This window comes from Artibeus jamaicensis, unplaced genomic scaffold, assembly GCF_021234435.1.
Source record: "Artibeus jamaicensis isolate MK-2021 breed Jamaican fruit bat unplaced genomic scaffold, CSHL_Jam_final contig_466, whole genome shotgun sequence".
NCBI classification, from domain to species: domain Eukaryota; kingdom Metazoa; phylum Chordata; class Mammalia; order Chiroptera; family Phyllostomidae; genus Artibeus; species Artibeus jamaicensis.
Window position 1 is genome coordinate 14,022,018 of NW_026521844.1, and position 23,469 is coordinate 14,045,486.

At 39.6% G+C, this 23,469-nt stretch overlaps 1 pseudogene; it reads right to left on the reverse strand.

Moving 5' to 3' along the window:
• Positions 1-2,763: 2,763 nt before the first annotated feature.
• The window catches only part of LOC119055970 (cofilin-1-like), a 30,564-nt pseudogene continuing 9,858 nt past the window's right edge, over positions 2,764-23,469 (reverse strand).

The following is a 23,469-nucleotide window of genomic DNA, read 5'->3' on the forward strand; positions in this document are numbered from 1 at the left end:
GCTGGATATTAATAACACACATCACATGATGAATTAAATTTATAGAGAATTGTGACTGCTCAGAAAGAAACATTTTCTTATAGTATAGGTTTTAATTTCCAAATCAATCCTTACACAGAACAAATGTACCCCCCCAACAAATGACTGCTAAATATAATAAATTCTGGATATTTTATAGGTAATAGTGAGATGTAAAGAGAAAACAAGAACTTTTACCATTTCACAGATTGATGATTTTAAGCTATTTTCTAAAAGCAGAGTAGAGAAGAGGAAATACAGACAGGGAGAAAACTGGTTTTTGTCCTGAATTTATCACGTCTCAGCTGTTTGACTTTGGAAAGATTATTTAACTTTTCTGAGTCTCAGAAACTTTGGCTTGAAAATGCATATATTTACCTCTTGATTTTGGTAAGGAGGTTATGTGATTACATTTTATTTATAAACTGCAAAATATTATTATTACGTGGTAGAATTTACTAGTTAAGAATGACTTGAATGTCTCTGTTGTAACAGTTTCTGCTACTTATTGTCAAGTTACCTTCCCAGGCCCTAGTCTCCTGGTATATTAAATGGACACCACTATAGCACTTATACAGGTTAATTTACATGAAACTATCATATACCACTGTATCTTAATACTGTTTATAATGACATCAAAAAGTTTTTATATTATAAAATTTATACTGTTTATATTGCCTAATTAGTAATATGATGCAATGATAGTAGTTGTTAAGAAAGAAAAATGTTATTATTTTAAAATAGTGCATTTAAAAAATATATGGAATACTGGTAAAAACTAGGCAAAGAAGAAGTTTCTTGAATAAATTCACATGGAGTTACTTGAGGATAAACACAACTGTTTAAAAATCAGGCTAATAACTAATCTTACTTAGAATACTTCTCATTTCTTGGCTCAACTGACTGTTATAACCTTATTTGTCTTAATGGTAATTCCTCATTTTATTCTCCGCTGTGCACTATGTCCCAGAATCGTAGAAGAAAATAAAACGGACAGATTCTGGCCTGAGTCCAGTGTTCAGAGAGAGCAATTAAACATGTGAAGATTAGTAGTTTGTACTTTGCACACGAAAAAGAAGGAAATGAGAATCAATAAGCAACAGATAAATAGGGCTTTAAATAGACTGGTAAGAGTTTTGATCACAGAGTAAATCCCTTATCAAAGTTTAACACTGCAACTTATTTAGTTTAACTTTTATATTTTTTCTGTGTTCAATTTATTTTTAATTTTTATTTGAAATTTTAAATTGTAGTTTTGTAATATCATTTTGTGCCATATCAGTTTACAGTACATAGCATAGTAATTAGACAATCACATACTTTATAAAGTATTCCCCTGATATTTCCAGTACCCACCTGGCACCACACATAGTTATTATAAAATTATTGACTGTATTCTCTGTGCTGTACTTTGCATCTCCATGACCATTTTGTAACTACCAATCTGTACTTCTCAGTCTTTTCACCTTCTTCACCCAGTCCCCCATAGCCCCTCCCCTCTGGCAACCATCAGTCTGTTCTCTGTATCTGTGAGGCTGTTTCTGTTTCACTGATTCATTTATATTCTTCTTTAGATTCCACATATCCATAAAATCATGAGGTATTTATCTTCCTCTGACTGATTTATTTTACTTAGCATAATGACCTCTAGGTCCATCCATGCTGTTGCAAATGGTAAGATTTTTTAATGGACAAGTGATAATCCATTGTAAATATGCACCACTTCTTTATCTACTCCAGTACTGGTGGGCACTTGGGTTGCTTCCATAGATAGCTTGTCTCTTGTAAGTAACACCACCATGAACTCAGGGGTCCGTATATTCTTTAGAGTTTGTATTTTGGGATCTTTCAGAATCACTGGGGCATAAGGTAGTTCCATTTTAAAATTTTTTGAGGAAACTCCACACTATTTTCCACAGTGGCTGAATAAATCTGCAGTCCCACCAGTACAGGAGGCTCCCTTTTCCCATATCCTTGCCAACACTTGTTTGTCGGTTTGTTTTTTATGGATAGCCATTCTGACAGATATGATGTGGTATATCACTGTGGTTTTAATGTGCATTTCTATGATTCAAATTAAAAGTAGTGATGTTGAATATCTTTGCATATGGCTACTGGCCATTTGTATGTCCTCTTTGGAGAAGTGTCTACTTAGGTTCTTTGCCCATTTTTGAAATTAGATTGGTTTGTGTGTGCTAAGTTGTGTGAGTTCTTTTTTTCTTTCTTCTTTTTCTTCCTATTAAGTAGGCCTGTTATTCTTGTGTTTTTCTTTTTTTTTAACTGATGGTGCTTTACTGGTTTTCCTTCCTTGAGTGGCCATGACCAGGTAGAAAAGGTGAGGAGAATCACCTGGCGTGCGGAGGGGTCATCTCTAAAATTCCATTTACGCACACAACTAAACAGATAAGCACAGAGTCACTACTGTGGTAGAGGTTGGCAGCATGGGTAAAGGAGGATCAGGTGGAGAGTTGGGTTGTCGTTAAATAATACGGGACCTCCCATACTGGGGTGCCTATGGGAGCACTTGTTTTGCTTCAACCCAAGAGGAGTCAGAAGATCAAAAGCAGTTTGGGAAGGCCAGAACTGTCAGGGGTGGAAGGAGGAGAAAGGTTCAGGGGCTGACGGGGGTGGATGAAAGGATTGCCTTCCCCCTGCTGCCCTCAGTCTGGCAGGAAGTGAGCATCCTGCAACCCCATGGGCAGGTCTGGGGCTGCCAGATGCTGCAAGCTGGAGGCCAGAGGGGGCTCATAAAGGCTTGCCCTCCAGGGAGATAACAGCATTGCCTGCCAGCTTCTCTGCCAGAGTGCAGCAGTCCTTGACCTTCTTGGGAATTTCCTTGTAATTCATGCTTGATCCCCATCAGCTTCTTCTTGATGGGGTTCTTGGTGCTGGCATAGATCATTTTGCTCTTAAGGGGTTCAGACTCAGCGGCCCAGAAAATACTCCTTCTTGCTGTTCTTGGGCTTACAGGTTGTGTCATACAGGGTATAGTGGCAGTCTTTGGCAGCATCTTGACAAAGGTGGCATAGTGGTTGTCTACAATCTAGCCCACGTCACCTACCAGGATCTCCCCGCCCTCCTGCAGAACGATGTTCTTGTGTTCACTCAAGCCAAAAAGCCCCACCTTTTTGCACTTTTTCACCTCCTCTGGTGCCAAGGGCTCAGGAAACTTCACGTCATTGAACACTTTGATGACTCCATCAGAGACAGACACACTGCAGGCCTTGTTTCCAGAAGCAGAAAGGAGATAGCAAGAGGAGCCTGAGAAGACAAGAGCCACTGCAGCTGCTGCTGGGATCTGACTGCATGATTTCTTTCCAAACCTATTTTGACAGAAAGCAATTTAATCTTCAGAAGGAAAAAAGCAAGAACTTTTTGCTTTTTTGCAAAATCAGATTGCAAAGTCTTTGCATTGACAGAAGTGTAGATTCTTTAATTGGGGGGACATTACATAATTACTTGAGATCTTTTTAGTGAACAAGCAGGAAAATATCTTCAAGGCAATTTTAGGGATTTTGAAAAAAGATATTGTTGGGCAAACAAGGGGAGGTGATGCTCTGAGCCCACACATCAGGCTTTTCAGAGGAGCTTGTATTACAGGAAACTCACAGTAGTAGCACACCTGCAAGGGTGTGGTCCCAGCACTCTGAGGAAGCATGCAGAGATCTAGCAGTACCCTATGCCATTGCCAGACTCCAAGAGAAGGAGCCGTTGAGCTGGAGACCTTTAAGTTGAATGGTTGGGTAACACTAGTTCTCATCCTGCTTTGGTCAGGAGCTAATAAACATCTCTTAAAGATGGTAAAGGGGAGCCACTGCCACCACCATTGCTGCTACCACCATGGTTCTGAGATGGAAGCAACCTAGGTGCCCATAAGTAAATGAATGGATCTAAAAACTATGGTACATTTACACAATGGAATTCGATACAGCAGAAAGAAAGAAGGAGCTCCTACCCTTGCAACAGCATGGATGGAACTGGAAAGCATTAGGCTGAGTGAAATAAGCCAGACGGTGAAAGACAAATACCACATGATCTCACCTTTAACAGGAACCTAAACAACAAAACAAATAAGCAAGCAAAATATAACCAAAGACACTGAAATAGAGAACAGGTTGACAGTATCCAGAGGGGAGAGGGGAGGGAATTTCAGGGGAAAAGGGGAAGGGTTTACAGGAACAAGTATAAAAGACACATGGGCAAAAACTAGGGGGGGTAGAAATGGGAGGAAGGAGGAGAGGGCTGGGTGGGTAGGCTGGGATTGGGGTAAAAAAACAGAAAACTGTACTTGAACAACAATTAAAAATTAAATTTTAAAAAGATGGTAGAGGGGCTTCATATGCTATGTTCAGTTGTGCATGGCAGAGTTTTATCATATTAGCTGGAAGCAGCACTTGGTTATTGTTTTTATTTAGAACTTAAATAAGATTTAAAGGCATTATGGGTGCCATGTTGACAACAGGTGGACTACAATGGCTTTGGAATATGTGAACTTGGCTAGACTTAACTTCATTTCTCAGAATTCCCTTCACTATATGTTCCCAGTTGAGGTGGCCACAAGAAATATGTTTTGCAGATTTGGAGAATGGAAAAGCACAGCCTCCCCACTATATTTGAATTCAGAAGGTTAGTCCACATGGTACTGCTGTTGACTCATGTTGTCAGTTGTTGGCGTGGGGCAGCACCCAGGCCTGCTGCTGCTTCACCTTCTTCCCAATTCTCTTTCTGCTTCCTCAACCCGTGGCTCAGGTGTGTGTTTAGTTCCATGATGAAGAGCTCAGGTGTGTGTTTAGTTCCATGACGACTCTTGTTTTTGACTGCGTTAATTAGAGACAAACACCAGCCTGCCATTTTGTAGACTGTTGGTTGAAGTGGACCTTTTATTGATAAGGTATTTTAAAATCATAATTATGGTATAATGTGTTATGTTAGAAAGTAGAGTCTGTTTTCAATCATTTTTTCCTTTGTTCCTCATGTATAGGTGTGCATATAAGTGTGTCCGTGCTTATTTCTGTGCATCTTTGTGTGTGTATATGAGTGTGTGGTGAGGAGGGAGAGACTAGTTAGAGCAGAACACCTAAATATGGCGGTAATTATTCCATAGTTAACACAAATTTTTGCTAAGTCATCCTGTCACCTTCCCTTCATTGTATTTAAATTCAGGAACTTAAGCATATTTACCTGGTCAGCACTTAAAATTCAATGAATAAGCAATTGTAAAAGTTTTTTTTATAAAAACAAAAATGAAACATAAAGAGTTTCTCTTTTTTTAACTACTTAACTCATTTTTTAATGTTCTGCTCAAACCAATTCATATCCTTTTACTCTCTGGATCTACTATGTATCTGTAGATTGGATAAAATTTTTTTTAAATATAACTAGAATGTCACTGTGAACAAATTGTTAGTAGAATTGGGCCACCTACAATGTTAGTCATTTATTTATTTTTTCATAAAATACATAAAATCTTTGAGTTTATGTATAAAATTTTAGAGACTTGAATAATGGACAATTACCCATAATACAGATTATTTTTTGTCTTGCAGTAATAAAAATCTGCCTTGGCCATGCAAAATTTCAGAAATAAGGCCGTTATCAAAAACTCCCCCCTTGTTGGTTTTTTAAGAATCTCCCCTGGAATGTCATCACTCTAGTCATGCATATCACACGTCACTAACTTCTTAAAGGCAGAGTGACTGGAGGTATCCAAAACTTGTTTTGCTTTATCTATCTATCTATCTATCTATCTATCTATCTATCTATCTATCTATCTATCTATCCATTCATCCATTCATCCATCCATCCATCCATCCATCCATCCATCCATCCATCCATCCTTCCATCCTGCTTGCTTGTTAGTCAAATGCAAATATTTATTAGGTAATTGCTATATGCCAGATACTATACTAGGGGAGGGGCTACACTAGTTTAATCTCCTTTAATCTTTATAAAAACTTAGTATCATCCATTTTAAAGATGGGAAAATTGAGACTTAGAGTGGAAAAATTAATTTGTCCAAGGTCCTGGCATATATGCACTTGAGCTGGGGTCAAATTCAGGTATGTCTGACTCCAGACACTACACACAATTACCTCTTTTGGTAAATTTTTTTCTGGAATGGAAGGAGTGGGGAAAGGGGTGAAGGGAGGGAACTCAGCAGCAGTTTGACTGAATCAACTTGTCTTGCTTGGTTTTGAGTTGGAGGTTCAGCACTGGTGAGGATGGGGAAGGGTACTTCATATCATGTTTTCATGTTAAATAAAAAAGGCACTTCTTCCTTCAAGCCAGAGTACACAGACCAGAGAGCAGAGCATGCACTCTTAATTCCAGCCTTAATTCCTACTCGTCTCCTTGCCAGGTGTCCTTTTGTGGGGTGCCGCCTGCACAAGCATTTGTGGTGGTCCTGAACGGAAGCATGTACCAAGGAGGCTGATGGGATGAAGGTAGGAAGACAAGGCAGACGACTTTTCTCACAGCTGACGCCCACCCAGTTCTTGCATTCTCACCTTCAATGCCTGCTTCATTTATAAAGTGGAGATGAAAAGTAAAGTAAAATATTATAATTGTATAGTTAAAAATTAGGGAATTTCCCCCATACTACAAGTAAAGGAAGTGCCAACATTCAGAATGTTGGCTAGGCTGGCAATCTGGCTGCAGACCAACTTCTTGTGTGTCCCCACTATCCTCCCTGCATGGCATTTTCAAGTACATGTATTTTACACAGAGTAGAGTTAAGAAAGTTCTCATAAATAAGAAAGGAAAAGTAACATAAAAGTTACTAATATATAATAAAGCTAGTAGGTTAAATAACAACATGTCAGATAAATATCCCCAGTTAAGTATTGAAATAAAACAACAATAATAAAGTTTTCTTTGCCACATGGGTGCTCTGGAGAAATAATCTTCAAGGGAGTTGGGAATTTTGGCAAGTGATTGCTGAAGAAGTGAAATACTAAGGCTGATGTTGAGAAGGAAAATGAGGACAGGAGGAAGGGTTGGTAGTTTGGAATAAAGTGGAGGGGTTGTGGGACTAGAGGGCCCAGAAAGTTCAGGAACAAGAAAAGCAATAACTATGACAGAGAGTGGGCAGGAGTAAAGGTTGTGGTGTCAAAGCAGGAGGCCTTAATTTAGTTCTTTGAAGTGCCTGTTTAGAGTCCAATGTTGCTGTGAGTGAACTGGATGTGAGGGTCCCTGACAATGAGAAGGTCAAGGAAAGAGGTCATGGTGTTGTATATAGTCCCTGTAGATGTTAATATTGCTCAGGGTGACATTAGATGTTAGGTGGAGAGATACAAAAAGATGGGTGCTATTATGTCTTCCTAGAGTGGTGGTGATGTGGAGGGTGTGGCCAGAGAAGAAGATATTGCTATAAAAGTCAGAGAGGGGTGTAGAGGTCTGCAGGTGGCCCTGGGGAAGTGAGCTGATGCTGTGTCTCCTGTGAAGCTACAGGGAACATGATGTCTGAAGAGAAAAAACAGTTTCTGTACAGGAAGTGGGAGATGAAATGTTTAGTTAAGAAGCTAGTACAGAGGATGGTCTGTTTATGATTCCACAGAGGTTCCAGAGGGCACAGTGGGAGGATCTGAAGGGAAGAGTGAATCTGTTGGGTAAGAGGGCTGAGCAAAACAGAGATTAGGGAAGGAAAGGTGTGAGCCATGAAAGCTTTCACTGCTCCTAACTTTCACACCAGGCGTTGCCAGCTGTCGCCTGGTGTCTGTTCAGAGGAGTGAAGGATTGGGCCTTTGAGGACAGCTCAGCTCTTCCTGAGATGAAGCACTTGTCCTGGGAACTCTTGGCAGAGATGATCAAGCTGGCCCCAGGACCTTCACTCCTTTTATATCTAGTAAAGTGTTGTGAGTTTTGCACTGAGGACTTGCACTTTTTGCTTGAGGGTGTTGTGGGAAATATGGGAGAGTTTACACAGAACAAAGTAGCTAATTCTGGGCCCTTTGACGTTTAAGACTGAATTTTAATCTTGTGTAATGTTTCCTAGAAACGCCACTTAACTTTCCAGGTTAATCTTGGACTAGAGCTAAATCCTAGAATGAGAAATGACACATGGGGATTGAGGACGGCAATTCCCAAACATGAGTACGACTATTCCCAGGGTGGAGGAAGTGAGCATGTGCAAGTGAGAGACTATGTGAGAAAGAGCTGGAGTTGGTATTGAAATTTAGAGGAGGAGCAACCACCTCTGGCTGTGAGGGAAATAACTGGAAATGTTTGCCTGGGAGTTTCTTCCTGAGCGGTCTGAGTTAAGAATGACTTGGGGAAGGGCTGTGCAGCCAGTCCTGCTGACCAGCTGTAGACTAAGTGGGAATAAAAACTTTTCCTCAACACCCACACATACTTTGATATCTCTGAGACCATAGGAGATGAGAGAGGTAGGCATAAAGTCATCGCTTTGGTTCACCAGGTAGAGTGAGGGGGCAGGGCACTGCATCAGTAGAAGAGTGTATGTAGTACCATTCAGGGGTGAAATCCCACGGGGTGCCTGGGAATATAAGGAAATAGAATTGCACGAGACAGAAGTCACACTGGGAGTGTGAGTCAATCTGACAGGGGTCAGATTGTGAGCCTAGTCCAGGGGTCTGAACTTCATCTTTGAAGTTCATGTCTATGCTTTATAAAGAGGATACCAGGAGGCATAACAGTGTGATTCCTCATATACCTATGGAGTGGGTGGGACTCTGGGTCTTTGACCCAGAAGCAGAGCACAGGATACCTTCCGAATATCCTCAAGTAATGATTTAGTCACTTTTATCGCCAAAAACCTGGAGAGTTTCTTATGCTAATTGCACGTTCTGATGAAATCTTTGGTCATACCAACAGTTTCAACCCACTTCTGCTATTAGGAGAAAGAGCTTTGTTGTAATAAACATTTGAGAATCTGTCAGGGTGTTTGCCGGGTAGTTTAGCAAGCCAACAGGGAAGGATAAATAAAACATGTTGTCTTGGGGCAAGGAAGAGATTACAGATAATATAAAAACCTACAAAGCAGATTTGCAAAGAACATGGTGTTAGAAAGCAATTTTAACTTTCTTTTGGAAATCATGGAGATAATTTTAAAAGTATGGAGATGAGAATACTTTTAGAAATTAAAAGTGTGAACATCTCTCCTTGAAAAGTTGAAGACCCAATATATTCAAATATTCTCTTCCAACACCAATTACAAACTTTTAAAATTAATAGACTGTGTCTACATGATTTTTGTAGCAACAAAGAGCAGTGATCATTAATCATTATTAGTTGAACCTATTTGAATTTTAGAGAAAAGTGTAGTGGCAAATTCAATTAAAGTAACTCACACATTGTTTTTGCCTAGTATTATGGAGATAACAAAAACATGCAAAACACATTCTGAAGGAGATACATTTTTTAGTTCCTGTGGTAAGATTTTGTTTCTCTGTTTTTATGTGTTTGTGTTTGTGATCTACAGCTTACTTTTAGAACTTGTCAAAAGAGAAGAACTCAGACTAAAATGCTTCTGGTAGCTTTGACACTGACTGTAAAGTTTTAAAATTATCCATGGTAAAGGGTAGGGGCATGAGATGGGCAGTGATAGACACTGAGCAGGAAGAGGAAAAAGTAAGACCTGGTTGAAGTAATAAATTTAGCACTATTTACACATTTTAAATTTAGAATACTAGGAAATAAGGTTGGCCCAGACCCATAAAATCCAATTGGGATTTTACCTTTTTTAATCTTTCTAACCTCTTGGGAAGTTAAAAAAAATACTCAGATAATAAATGTTAGAGAAAAAACAATATGAACCCCTATCAGAATGCATTTGTACAGATTGAGACAAGAATTTAATGAAAAGAAAGATCACCTAACTACCTCTCTTTTTGATTATTTGCTTACTTTGGATTTCAGGTGTACAGAGCAGAGTTTATCCCAGTCCTCAATCCATGTCATAGTCTCCACACTGGTTGGTGCAAGACCCTTTTTTGTTTTATTTATTTATTTGTTCTCTTTTACCCCTATTTTTCACCATGGCAATTCTAATGCATTGAATGTGCTTCCTTTTAATTTACATCTATTTCTTAACATGTGTGCTGCTGTTAACATACATATATATTTAATTTCTATAAATGGTGTCTTCAGTTGTGCTCTTTAGAGGCAGAGCCTGAGACAGGAATTCTTGTTCAGGTGATGTACTGAGGGAAGCACACTTGAGAGAAGGGGAGAAGGGGAGGTGCTGTGGGTCAGAGAAAAGAGCTAGAGAACGATGAGGCCTCAGAGACTGGCTTCAGTCTGGTTTCACAAGGAAGCTGGGGTCGCACAAGTTGTGCTATAAATGTGGTCCACCTTGAAATTAGGGGCTGGGCTTTTGTATACTCTGCTAGTTGGTCACTGGCTGGAGTCCTCCCACTTCTGGGTATGTTGGAGGAGTACTAGTTTGGGGAGTAGGAGGTTCCCAGAACGAGGCAGTTGTGAGCCATTAGCATGCAATACAAGAGCTGGGAGAACAGCACACCGGCCAGAAAGATATGTAGATTAGACATTGATGGTGTCCACTACTGACTCCCCCTTGCACCATTCAGAAACACTTGCTTTTCACCTTAATTTTTCTCCATCCAGGCACAGCTTCTCTAGGGTTCTGTTTGGTTATCATCTCTGAAAATTTGTAAGGGGAGTGTTGGCAGGACAGTGGACCTAATGCTGTAGTGCATCCGAAGGCTGTCATTGACCCTTCTATTTTCATTCTCCACCACTCATTCTAGATCCCTCCCCTTTTGGCTGTTACTTCTACTGGGCTAGCTTTTAGCATAATGATAACCTTCTTCAAGTGGGAGTCTCACTGACTGAGAACCAATCCTATGTTGCTGAAAGTTACAGGGACACAAAGCACAAATTCTTCAAGTGGGTCTCTGGGTGTTGTGATGAGTGGTGCCACTCTGACTTCTACCACTTGGTTTCTGCGCCCACATATTTTACCAACATAATAGCTTCAGTTTAATGGGTTCATTGTTGGGAACCACTCTGCCTGGTTTCAGGAGTTGTAACTGCCCCCAGTGGCTAAGGCTGAGTAAGCGACCTCTGGAATGCGAGCCGCTAAGGAGACAAAGCTTGTCTCTGGCAGCAGCGCTGCTTCTGTTTCATCCCCTGCCCCCAACCGCTTGGTCGATTAGTCAGAGACGGGTAAGGCCCCTCAGAGGAGGGGCAACCTAAGCCAGACACGATCACTTGGGAGGCCATCAAGGAAGGACTCGGGCGGCTGCAGCAAAGAGGTTGTGATGGACCCTCGCCCCCTGGTTATTCTGACATAGCCTGAGTCCCCATTTCCATCTGGGAGAAGTGCTTCCTGGCTCTAATCCACTTAAGCCTCAAAACCTATGACTGGGAAGGCAGTGCAGCCCTTTGCTGGCTAGAGCAGGATCTGGGGTGATTGGGCATAAGAAAGAGTTCACAAAGTCCTGTGAAGCCTGCTTTGCTAAGAGTGTTTTCATTCATATGACAAGGGTCCAAGCAGAAACTGAGTATGTCTTCCAAACTTTTTGCAACCCTCTTACCTGACAGATACCGACTCAGACTAAGCCCTCAGATTTCTTTGAAATGTTATCTACTGTTTGATCCTTGCCACCTGACATTGACTGATGAGCTTTACCTGTATTTCTGTGTGTTCTGAACCTAATAAAAGCCATCGAAGAAGAGGTTCTTGGTCTTTCTCCTCTGAGAGATTGACCACCTCTCCTCCCCAAGCAGTTCATGTCTTGGTAGTTTCACTTTCATCCATGGCAGATGGGGGGACTTGCTGGCAAAGTTGCCCCCAAAGTTTCATCACACCTTAAAATATAGCACCTCATCCTTACAGGATACCATATTCAGGCTTGCACCTCAGCTACGCCTTCAAGAGGCCATATCCTTGCTGGATAGGATTATTGAATCACATACTCATTTACTCTTGACAGTACTTCCTTTGCTTGAAAGTGGTTCTTTTGGTTTCAGATATTGGTATGTTTGGTTTCATGCAGGTAGAGCAGATATTTCACAATGCCTTAGAGAGTGGTGCTGCGTGAGGCAACCCATACCCAGTGTACATGTTACAAGTTAAGGCACAAGAGGTTGTTTTGTCTCTAAGTGGCCGGAAGTTTTCAGTGAGTGATTGGACCCAGATAGGGAGCTCAGCACTGGTCTCTGTTGCTGGCAGGTCAATGGTGGCAGTAGGTATATAACCCTTGATGAGCTGGGCTGTTAAGACCAGGAAGTGCTTCCAACTCTGCCACCATAACCACTCTGTTCATGAGATACGTGTGCAAACATTGGGATAGCGAAGGAGAGAGGCTGTCTGGCATCTATGGACTGAGTCTACTTGGTTTATTTAGTGACTCTTTTGTGGTGGATGCTAATTGGTGGGCATTAATTGCAATAAAAATATCTTCACATGTTATGGACACTTGTATAGGTTCATTCATATACTTCTTTCCCAAGTATCTCTGATTTTCCAGCCTCATTTTTTCCAGGTTTCAAATCCACCAACTAAGTCATTCTACATTGTCCATGAATCTATGTGGATCCTCACTTTGGGCTACTTTCTCCACACAAAGTGAAAGGTCAGATATGCTACCCATTTGGAAGATTCCTCCTCACCATTGTCTTTCACGTCCACTCCTGCATTTGGTATTTTACCCACTTAGCAAACCAATCCATTTACAAGCCAGGCTCAGGCTTTTTCCTTTTTTATGCACTGGCCATAGGTGTGAGTTGAAGAAATGATGTCCATGCAAAAAAGTAGGTGACATGGGACCCCTGTTACCACAGATGACTTTTGCTCTCTGAACTTAAGCCCCAAACTAGATATCTTATTTCATTTGGGCTGCTATCACAAAATGCCATAGACTGGGTGACTTATAAACAACAGAAATTTATTTCTCAGAGTCTGGAGGATGGAAAGTCCAGTATCATGACACCCACAGATTTCATGTTTGGGGAGGGCTCACTTTCTGGATCATACATGGTGCTTTCTTGTTGTGTCTTCACATAATGGAGGGGGCAAGAGATCTCTGTGGGGTCTCTTTTGTAAAAACTCTTATCCCATTCACAAAGGTTCTACCCTCATGACCTACGAACTTCCCAAAGATCCTACTTCCTAATACCATGGACTTTGGGGGTTACAATTTTGACATGAGAATTGGGGGGGGAACTTCCATTTGACAGTGGATTGCTACTACTCTCCAAACTCTATTTCTTCTTTGGTTTCATAGAAACCAACCATGATAGACAATTCTGTCTATATGGTCACTTGTCCCATGGTCATATACCGAGTTTCCATTAGGGACAAGTAGCAGGCCAGGATGAATAATATACTTTTGAAGTATACATTTTTCTTTGCCACAGATGGCCTGGCCTTCTCTAAAGCTATAGAGATCTTCACCACAACTCTCCTAGCATGCCAGACTTCTCATGATGTTTTCTTTACCACTGCTTGGATCTGTGGCAAAGCTCTGTTTGACTCTGGGTCCCATTCAAAGCAATCAATCTTTTGTATGATTCAATAAGAGTCATTTTGGTATTCCCAGCTGTGGACTGTGCTGCTTCCAAAACCCAGGGAGGCCTAACAAGTAATGTAATTTTTTCCATCAGTGAAAGGAGGTATTTTTTTACTTTGAAAAGTATGTTCCAGCATACCTCAGAATGCCTAAAAACTTCACTCAGATTGAATCTTGATCATTATAGGATTTTTTTCTTCCATCTTCTAAAGCTTGTGTGTCTTACCAACTCATCCAAAGTACTTGCCATTTCTTGCCAATAAATTCAGATTAACATGATCCATCAGTATAGTGAGCCAAAGTGATATTCTGAATGATGCTCAGATTATATAGTTTCCTTTGGACTCTGTTATGATAGACAGCAGGAGAATTAACATAGGTCTAAGGATAAACAATGTATGTGCACTGTTGTCCATTCCAAATGAATTCAAAGTGCCTCTGGTCCTCCTTTTTGATAAATATGGAGCGATTCATTTGCTATATCAATAGCTGCATATCATGTACCTGACACTGTGTTAATCTCTGTCATTAAAGATACCATATTCAGCATAGTAGCTGCAACTGGAGCAATGACTTTGTTAAGTTCTTGGTAGTCTACTGTCATCCACTATGATACACCTTGTTTCTGCAAAGGATATTTATTCAGAAATAAATATCCCTATTTATTTCTGAACTAAATAGGGATATTATGAAGATTGTGACCCCTACATTTTTCAGATCCTTGAAGGTAGCACTAATCTGCAATTCCCCCTGGGGGAATTGCTACTATCTTGTTTTGATTTACTATCTTGTCAGAGTGGAAAAGTAGTCTCAGAAATTTCCATGTGGTGTAACTCTTGATTCTATAAGTCAAAAAATTAGTGTGATGATTTACTAAGTGGATATACTAAGCATTGGTAGAGTGCTCAGAATATCCATTCCAATTGTTTATTTGGGAATAATAAAAGAACCATAAGATGGATTCATGCAATCTCTCTGAGACAGATGTGGGCAAGGATTCTAATTATTATCTGACACAAATATATCCCTTCTTTAACAGAGGAGTCATAACAGTGTTTTAGATGCCTGAGTCAATTTCAACTTGGGCCTACTATCCAGGAAATGTTCCCCTCCCCTTAGTACATGGGTACCTCAATAAGTGTCTGTAGGTTTCCTTTGGGGGTGAACTGAGGAATCACTGCTACACACATCTGCATGATGTGTCAAGGTACTTTCTTATGGAATATTGCCTGCTTAGTTGATTGGTTTTGTGTTTGAGAATGAGTCATCTGATCAATATTAATGCTCTAAATGTTGTTTTTCCTGTTAAAAAATTAGAAGCTCTTAAAACTCAGTAATAAAATAAAACAAGCAATTTGATTAAAAATGGACCAAAGACCTTAATAGACACCTCATCAAAATAGAAACACAGATGGCAAATAAGCATATGAAAAAATATTTTACATCATGTATCATCAGGAAAATGCAAATTGAAACATCATTGAGATACCACTACACATGAATTAAAATGTCCAAAGTCCAGAACAATTACAAGACCAAATACCGGTGAGGGTGTGGAGCAAATGCCGGTGAGAATGTAACATGGTACATCTACTTTTCTTACAAAATTAAACATACTATTACCAAAAAATCCAGCAATGATGCTTCTTGGTATTTATCCAAATGAGCTGAAAACTTACGTCCACATAAAAACCTATACACAGATGTTTATAGCAGCTTTGTTCATAATTGCCAAAAAATGGAAGCAGCAAAGATGCTTCATGCAAGCAAAGATGTCCTTCAGTTGGTGAATGGATATGTAAACTGTGATACATCCACCCAAAGAATATTATTCAGTGCTAAAAAAATGAGCTATTAGGCCCTGAAAAGACACATAAGAACCTTAAACACATATTACTAAGTGAAAGAAGCCAATCTGAAAAGACCGTGTACTATCTTATTCCAACTATATGATATTCTGAAAAAGGCAAAACTGTGGAGAGAATAAAAAGATCTGTGGTTGCCAGGATTTGGGGAAGGAAATGAGAGAGAATATGAGGAGCACAGAGGGTTTATAGGGTAGTAAAAATACTTTGTAGGATATTGTGATGGTGGATAAATGTCATTATGCACATGTCCTAACCCACAGAATGTACAACACCAGGAATGAAAAATTCTAAAGTAAACTATGGTCTTGGGTTATTCTTATGTGTCAGTTTAGGTCTACCAATTGTAATAGATGCATCACTTGGTGGGAGGTGTTACTATGGAGGAGAATTGGCATGTGTGAGGGTAGGGTATGTAGAAACTCTGTACATTCTCAATTTTCTTGTGCACCTTAAACAATTCTGAAAAGATAAACTCTTAATTAAAAAAAGAACAGTAACCAGCATTTGTTGACCAATACAAAAATTGAAAATATGTATTCTTCTAGAGAAAAAGTCAGTTTCTGAGATGATACATGGTAAGAGTAATTCTTCCTTCAAGGGGTTTACGATTAAATTATGGAATCAATGTCTGTGTATATGGAAAGGTTACTGAAGTGTTTTAAGTAGATAGCCAATTACAGTTCATCTTTTTCATGGTATTTTTTCTTGATTATGCAATTACAGTTTTCCCAATTATTCCTCCTTTATCCCCTCTCCACCCTGACCCCCCAACCCTCCAGCATTCCCCCCTTAGTTCATGTTCAAGGGTTGTGCATGTAAGTTCTTTGACTTCTCTGTTTCCTATACTATTCTTAACCTCTCCCTATCTATTTTATGCCTACCAACTATGCTTCTTATTCCCTGTACCTTTCCCCCTTATTCCTCCCTTCTGCCTCCCCACTGACCTCCATCTGTGGGATGTGGATTTCCCTGATTCTGTTCCCGTGCTGGCTGTTTGCTTACTTTTTGTTTTCATTGTTTTTCTTTTCTTTTAGGTTCATTTGTTGATAGTCATGTTTGTTGTCATTTTATTGTTCATATTTTTGATCTTCTTTCTTCTTAGATAAGTCCTTTTAATGTTTCATATAGTAAGGGCTTGGTGATGATGAGCTCCTTTAACTTGACCTTATCTGGGAAGCACTTTATCTGCTCTTGCATTTAAATGAAAGCTTTGCTGGATAGAATAATCTTGTATGTAGGTCCTTGCCTTTCATGACTTCAAATACTTCTTTCCAGCCCCTTCTTGCCTGTAAGGTTTCTTTTGAGAAATCAGCTGATGGCCTTATGGGAAGTCCTTTGTAGGTAATTGTCTCCTTTTCTCTTGCTGTTCTTAGGATTCTCTCTTTGTCTTTGATCTTGGGTAACTTAATGATGATGTGCCTTGGTGCGTTCCTCTTTGGATTCAACTTCTTTGGGACTCTCTGGGCTTCTTGGACTTCCTGGAAGTCTATTTCCTTCACCAGATTGGGGAAGTTCTTCTTCATTATTTGTTCAAGTAAGTTTTGAATTTCTTGCTCTTGTTCTGCTCCTTCTGACACCCCTATAATTCAGGCATTGGAATGTTTCAGGTTGTCCCAGAGAGTCCTCAGCCTCTCTTGATTTTTTGGATTCTGTTTCTTTGTTCTGATCCAGTTGTATGTTTATTTCTTCCTTTTGTTCCAAATTGTTGCTTTGAATCCTGGTTTCCTTCTTGTCACTGTTGGTTTCCTGAATATTTTGCTTTATTTCATCTTGGGTATCTTTCATTTGTTCTTTCATTTTTTGACCAACCTCAATCAGTTCCATGAGCATTTTGATTACCAGGGCTTTGAATTCTCCATTAGTTAGGTTGGCAATGTCCTCATTGGTTAGTTCTGAGGTTTTGCTGTGTTCTTTCATTTGGGCCCTATTTCTTTGTCTTGGTGCACCTGCTAAGTTGTAAGGGGCAGGACAACCCTCTTTGCTGTGCTACCTGTGGGGGAGGAGCCAGAGAGGGAACAATGCAGAGAGGAAACTGTCGGTCTCTAGCACACTTTTCAACAGATTCTCATGTCAAACTGGAAGTATTGCTCACCACAGCAACCCCAGCTATAGCCCACAGTCTGCTCTGAGTCTCAGTTTTCCCCTAAGTCAGCCCCTCCCACACAGCTCTGCTGATCTGGGCTGCCTCTCTCTGGTTTTTCTGAGTTGGCCCATGCAGTCCGCCTTAGTAGTCTGGTTATTCTGGTTGATTTTTTCCTTAATTCCTTGGTTGTTAGAGTTCCATGCAGTTTGATTTTCTGGTGTTTTTGGTTGTTTATTGATTTTAGATTGGTTGTTGTCCTGCTTTTGGTTGTGTGGGGAAGTGAAGGGTTTCTACCTATACCTCCATCTTGGCTGGAACTCTGCAGCTCATCTTATAAGAATTTTCTGAGTGTATTCAAACTCACCCAACATTTTTATGGTCTGAGAAATGTGATTTTTGAAATCTGCTTTTGCGAGATTAATGCTGTTTCTAGCACTATGTTTCACCTATAAAATGAGAATCCTCTGTGGATTCAACTCCTCTGACAAAATGTAAATTATTTCCTCCTTCAATTTAGGAAACTTTAATTAGAAAAACAATGTATAATCACTTGCTAGGAATTGTAATAAATGCAAAATGCACATAACCTCTGAAATTGAGTCGTTTGAAAATGGGGAAGTAAAAAATGAACCTCTTGTATTAACAAGTAAATATTATACAATCAGCATGGCAAACCCTATGGAAACACAAACTGCATTTTCTCCTTGGCAGGGGTACACTCCCTCAGTACTTGTCGTACCTCTTTTTCCACAGGAGATGCCATTTCCAGGAGAATATCTAGAGAAATGTATAGAATGTAATTTTTATTAGGTTCAAATGATGCACCAGGGATTTCTTAAATCTAAGCTTAAAAAGATTAAATTTTACTTTTATTTACTGTCTCTTCAAATAAGTCTCTTTAAACTCATCCTTCTTAAATACTTGACTCACTCCAAGTTCTCTCTTAATTACAAAGAATGAAGTAAAATACTTCCAAGAAAAAGAGTTTAGCTACTTTTGCCGATCTTTTTTAAAATAAGAAATCTGATTTTTTTCAATGTGCTTCTAGTTATGGTTTTTACAATTGATCATATACTTCAGAGTCATATATATGTACATGTAAATATAAATATAATTATATATATAGTGTTTCCTTTTTTAACAAAGGGTATTAGAAAAAGTACTGTAGGGTAAGTGGAGGCAGTCTGGCTTCCTTGCTCAGGTGTCTGGGTAACTAAGGGAAGCAGTGTTCCCATAGCCTTGGAGGGGCCTGATAACCAGTGTTCTCACAGCCTTGAGACTGGGTCCGATAAACTGATCCCATAACATGAAGTGGGTTCGCATGTGCAGAATCATGTTACATTATGTAATTTCTGGCATCTTTCTGGCTTTGTTCCCCTCTAGTACTTAAACAGGTAGGGACTCCCTGCTGGGGGCAATGATGATGAAAGACATGCAAGGGGGCAGGTGCCATGATGGGTGCTATGCTGGGGAGCAAGGGCCATGACATGAGACATACAGATAGACACACCGCTTGCATTATGCATGGCTCACCTGCCTGTGAATAAAGGCACACCAGACATCCCAATGGCTCCGTAAATATTTTTCCATCCGCATGAATACCATGGACCTGCCTGGCCTTGAAGGGTGGCAACACAAGTACTCCATGCATTCATTGTCAAACTTATATCTGCTAAAAAAATCATTATTTGACTAAATAAACCTTTAGGTAAAGAACTAGTAGTGAGAAAGATACAAATCCTAAAAGCAATGTCATTCAGGGAGGGAAGTTCAAACATGTTCTAGCAATATAGAAATAGTTGCAAATTCCCTTGCCCATGTTGCTCTGTCATTTCTGGGACACTTAATTCATGTTTTACCCTCTGATAGAATTTCTTTTCTGCACTCTCCTTTGTGCTCATTACTTCCCATGTATCCTTACATTCTTTAAATCCACTTCAAACATGGTCTCAGCCAAGAAAGTCCCCTGGGAGCCCCATGAGGCTGACTTCCCTCTCTTTGTGTCCCTGGCATGTTGACGTGTGGCTTTTTTATTAGATCATGAGCTCTGGACTACAGGGATTTGTCTGGTGAGGTGCCGTTCACAGGGTTCTGACAATGAATTCATTGCATGCTATTTACTGAAATGTATTATTTTAAATAGCTCTTAAGGATTTTTTTTCAAAATTGAGCAAATATTGCTTTGTCATTTGGAATGTAAATATGATCTTAAAATATTTGGGACACCAACCATAAAGGACACAGAAGCTAAAGAAAACACCACTAGCTTCCCCATGATTTGTTTTTCCCTCTGAGAATTGTTCTCTGTGAAATTATGTTAGTCAAAAATTGTTTGTTTTTCTCAAAGCTGTGTTTATGAGACCTTGTGTTTAATACAGATGTTTTTTTCTGAGTTAGACAAATTTCACACAAGTTCATCCATTTAAACACAAAACACTTGACCCTCATTTCATTTCAGTCTTGTAATCAGTTTAAATGTACCACCGACCTCACTCTCACGTATTTCCACATCCCTTCCTCCTTTTCAACCACCCAAACCCCTCCCATAACCTTCAGAGGCAGAGCAATTATTTGAGAAAATAAAATCAAGCAAATAAGCTCTATTAAAAGAGAAACCAAGTAGCCAGCCATATTAAAGATATACAGGGTTGGTGTGTCTTGGTGAAACAACAATAAATATTTATTGTGATGATTCCTTTTATGAGCATTTCAGGGCTCATCTGTAGTATTAATGGCTTATCAAGCAAACCTATGCATTAAGAGGAACTGTTTTCATTTAGATAAATGAAAGCAGAGGCAAAGGAAAATGATGCAGGGTTCACCTTGTAAAAGTCACAAATTAGATGCGAAGCACTGCCACAGGCAGATTTGAATTCAATAGAATAAAGCTGGCAGCCAGGAACATCAGGTAATAGGTTTATCAAATGAGGTTTGTATTTTTTAATAATGTACAGTTCATGGGGACCAGCATAAAACTAGTCACGAGAATAAAATATAATTTAGAAAGAAAAATTCAACAAGAAATTCTTTTTGTAAATTGAAACACCAACTGTCTCAAATTTGCATCAAGTGAAGGGCGCGGAGAAGTTTGTGAATAGACTTTCTCACCTGCTAATGCCTCTGGCTATCTATCCACAGCGTTTCATATCCTCCTCACACGTATCATCGCCCAGCTCTGCCTCAAGAAAGAAATGAAAGAATGAAATACACAGGTCAACTCTTAGGTTTTAAAACCACACGTATTCAACTTCAAAAGTTATCGTCTTCACTGAGTGACATTATTCTGTAGCTGCATTTAACCAACATTCATTGAATGCTCAATATATTCCAGGCCCTACTCTAGATATTTTTATATTTATTATCTCATTTAATGCTCAGAAAAGTTTCAGCAAAAAATGAGATTATACCTTTTAGAATAAAATCCACTTATATAAAGCACAAAAACATGCATATATGCCATAAAGTTTTTATGTTGAGCCATTTGTCTTAACCTAGGCTATCAGGTTTTGGCCTTATATCAGGACTTGTATTTCCCCTAAATGTCTGTCAAATTTAGAAATTTGTGGAAATGCATTTGTTTTTCTTTTGTTGTCTAATTTGCAAGCCTCTATTGCTCATACTCATTCAGTGAGTAATTAGCAGCATATACTACGATTCCTTCCCTTCATTGCTGTCTTTGTATTCCAGTATTTAGCAGATTTTCTGTCTAATCCTCCATGGATCAGATTAATTTAAAATAAGCAAAGTCCTAATTAGGCAGAAACCTAGCATATAGTCATAAATCATCTCTTACATAGCACCGTTCTGCTAGGAGCTTTGGAGTATAGAAACCTGACAAATATGTATGTTGTAAGGTTGGCATATTTATAAACAGAGAATTCTAAAATATTGTGACGTGTCAAAGTGGAATTATGCACAAACTAGGGAAGTACATGGCAGGAATGGAGCCCACTGGCAAAATAATGTTCCATAGAAGCTTAGGAGCTAGGTTTTAAGGATTAATAGTAGTTGATCAAGGACAAAGGGCCAGAGAAGTGAGTGACTAGGTAGAGAAAATCCAGTGTTATAAAGCAGAAGGATTGGTGTGTATAAATACATAGGAGCATGAAAATGCATGGTCAGCCTGGGAAATTGCACACAGGTTGTTACTGCTGAAGCATGACATGCACTCACGGTGAGGGGCTGGTGCACTCATCAGAATCAGTTATGCTGCTGTTATAAGTAAAGCTCTAAATTTTAGTGGCTGAACAGAAAACAGGTTAATTTTTTATTTATGTAAGGAGCCAGTCAGTGTCTTCCTGATCAGAAGTGCCTTTTTTTGTGCCCATGCAGTGATTCAAGGATCCAGGCTTCTTCTGTCTTGTGGGTCTTTCATCTCCTATGGTCTGTTTTGTATCCAGCTGGCAAAAGAGAAAAGGAGTGAGGAGAAGAAACATTCACTTCTTCATCTATCTTGGTTCAGAAGTGACCCATCTAATTTAAGTTGATAGCCCATTGGCAAGTCCTAGTCACACTACCCCACCTGGACGAAAAGAGAGTGAGGAAATGTGTCTCTGGTTGGACAGCCACTTCTCAGCAGCAGCTTATACTATGGGAAAGAGGAACACCAAGTGTGGGGGCAGCTAGCTGTTTCAGATATGAGAAACAACTTGCATCTTTAGCCATGTTGACTTCTTATTAGTTTAATTAAAGGCTGAAATTAGAGCTGAAGAAGTATGGCAGCTAGTAGAGGGAGCATGGATGGTGGAAGGATAGTAATAGTAGTCTTTTCCACTCTTCCTGGAGCCCCAGATTTTCCAGAGCAATTGTGGATCCATTAAAGGATCACATATTCCCTGGCTGGTGTAGCTCGATGGATGGAGCGTTGGCCCATGACTCAAAGGGTTGCCAGTTCAATTCCCAGTCAGGGCGCATGCCTGAGTTGTGGGCCAGGCCCCCAGTATGGGGTGTGCAAGAGGTAACCACACATTGATGTTTCTCTCCCTCTTTCTCCTGCCCTTTCCCCTCTCTCTAAAAATAAATAAATAAAATCTTTTTTTTTAAAGAGTCACACATGAGCATCTTCTCAGTTGATTTCTCTTCTATGGATCTACCCATTGAAGAGAAAACTCAGGGGCTTCAGGAAGGGTGGAAGGAACAACTATCTTATTCCCCCAACCTTTGATGATTAAATTTAGTTCTCATTTAATTAAGGGGCCAAATAATTAATGTTCACTTTACTAGTTCCTTGATGAAGAGCTAAGATAGTTTTGTTTAAAAACAGTGTTTATTGTGAAATCGCCTGTCTCACAACAATTTAAGAATTTTAAACTGTATATCAAATGTTTATATTTTCAGTTTATGGTGAAAGCTTGCATTTATTTATGCATTGATTTACTCAGTTAACAACCTTTTCATGTGTAGGAGGTATGGTGCTTGAAGAGGGACAGAGCTGTAAGTACATCTTTTTGTGGGTGGAACTTAGAAGAGTAGTTCTCAACTTCTGTACCAACTCACACACCTAAAGGATACTGCATCGCCACAGTCAGCAGATGTGGCTCATTGTGGCACTGATTTTCAACTGGTAGGAAGTGCTGTTCTCTCCCATTCCCACCTGCAAGGGGAAGCAGGGAAAATCTCCAGTGACAGACTTCTGTAGGTGCAGCTTGACAAAGTACTATAGGTGATTCTGGTATGACACACTCTGGCAAACCATGTCTCTATACTGTGTCCCACAGCTAACAACTGATGCTGAGATTCAGCTACCACCTCAATATGGATCAATGGGCTCCATGAGAGTAAGCCAGAGACCTCACTGGTTAGAATGGAGAATAATTACTCCAGCTAAACCACCCAACTGTGCAATAGCTACCTAATTACTAAAGGCAGTTTTTTGACAGATGTTATCTGGGTGGGTATTTTTGGACCTGAAACCAAAAGAAAAAATTATATACTAATATGCTAATTTAAGATGAAAAATAGGAGAAAGTTTCAGCACTATATGTTCTCATGCAGTTTGACAATGTTA